Source organism: Engraulis encrasicolus, chromosome 14, assembly GCF_034702125.1.
Source record: "Engraulis encrasicolus isolate BLACKSEA-1 chromosome 14, IST_EnEncr_1.0, whole genome shotgun sequence".
NCBI lineage: Eukaryota > Metazoa > Chordata > Actinopteri > Clupeiformes > Engraulidae > Engraulis > Engraulis encrasicolus.
The window spans coordinates 16,691,200-16,693,378 of NC_085870.1; positions in this window are offsets into that span (position 1 = coordinate 16,691,200).

Consider the following 2,179-nt stretch of genomic DNA (forward strand, 5'->3'; position numbering starts at 1 on the left):
GAAAACAGAGATTCAGCGCACAGACTTGGCTGCCTCCTTGCCTCAGTTAATAACGTTGCGAAAAAACGGACTGACCCGCAGAATGTCGTTGATATCACCAAGGCGTCTCTATAGTCACGTTAAATTTGGCATAATTTGCGACCAAATATTGCCTCAACAACCAAATAACGTACGACGAGCCTTGCGGTGTAGAGCACTGACAATTCCTTTCAGAGCAGAGAAAGTCAGCAAGAGCTGAAACCACAGCCACTGTCGCGGCTATTTTTTAAGGACCGTTCGTCAGAGAGAAAGGGAGGGGATCTTTGGAGGAAAAAAGAGGGGGGTATCGATACGCAGCGAAGGCAAGCGGGGGGAGATGGGGGAAACACTGCGCCGTTTTGATTCCCAGGCTTTATGCTGACGTGGACGGTAACCGATGAGGGTGCAACACTGGACGTGTTTGCCGCTTTACTCCCCCCCAACAGGCAGTCTGAAAGCAGAGGTGTAAAATGACATCACATCACAACACCTTCTATGCAGAGTGCCCACAACTGCTCTTTAGGCTGTCATCCCTTTACTCAGCCAGCTTACGCATTCTGTGCGTCCGTGCGCACGCTTTTACGCGTGTGTGGCATTTGCGCGTGCAAAAGCTCCAAAGTCTTTCCAAAAAATCGAGTGCCAAGGGCCACCCGCAAACTAGCAGTGACACGGCACACAATGCACCTTAAATCCCTGTATTGCTGCATTAACTGTTTCCCTGTCACAGTCATTGATCAGACAATGACAATCAATAGTGTGCCCTTTAGCTATGGCTTCCATTCAATCCGTTTTAGGTGCAGACAGAGGTTGCTAGGACCAAATCACTCTTTCTTTCCAATATTGGCTGTAAGGGGATCCTGAAGGCCACCTCGGTATCCCAGCAGAGAGATGTCTTGTGTCATCTTTCTGTGGCACAATTTAAATAGCCTAACTGTTAATGTAGGCTAAAGTTAATTCAACACTTGTGCGTTGAGATTGTAGGGTATTTGGTCCCAGAATGCTCTCTGTGTTAATTTAACACCGGATTTGTCCTTTTACTGTATGTGGGAGCAGCCAGAAATGTTCATTCTATGTGAAATATTGCGATTTTGGGAGCGTTAATGTGAATATGTAAATGTCCTCTTCGGTTGGCTGTGGGACAGCAATAAAATATGCTTAAAAAAACCCACAAAATTGTGAAATTATGGTGATTACAAAAGTCAACATGAAAACACATTAACCTTGAAATCCCTCGATACCATTAGAGGGCTTTGGCTAGGCCTTTTGTTTACCACAGTGCAAGGTGACAACACTCCAAAATAATGTGAAAGACAGTGAGCATATTTTTGCATTTATCGAAGCATATTGTCCAGACTAGTTTTTAGTTTCTTTTTATAAATGTTGTATTGCACATCAATGTTGTATCATCATGGCATCAATGCCAATTCCCACTCCACCATCACTTAGCATGAATATGGAGGAACTTAAACACCTAAAGTGAAGTGAAAAGCCTGACTAAACTCCTTCTCCCATTGTCATTGTGACACAGCACTCCACAGCACACGCGTGCACTGCTCACTGAACACAACAAAATTGCATTTATGCCTCACCCATGCAAGGGGGCAGCCTCCAATGGCGCCCCAAGAGAGCAGTGCGTCGGGACGGTACCATGCTCAGGGTACCTCAGTCATGGAGGAAGATGGGGGAGAGCACTGATTAATTACTACCCCCACCAATCTGTCAGTTCGGGAGTCGAACTGGCAACCTTTTGGGTACAAGTATGATGCCCTAACCGCTTACCCATGACTGCCCAGTCCTATAACAAAGTCTTATTTTAGCAGGAGTTTGTTTAATCAGTTTAGAGTGCAGACCAATGAGAAGGCATTTCATACAGAGCTATAAAGATCCTAGATCCCAGTGGGATTGTTTTAGAAACCTTATATGTTCTGGAGATATCCGATGAGGTATTGTGTGTGCAGGGCTTGAGTTGTAGGGGAATGGGGAGGGATGCCATCCCCCCTACAATGAAAATGGTCTAAAATCATCCCCCTCAATGGAAATGGTAAAAAAAATCATCCCCCTCTAAAACAGGCATCATTTCTTCACATATTGTGTTAAAATTAAACATTTAACAACTATTTTTTTAAAAACATTCTCGGGGGACAACCTCCCAAACCCCCAA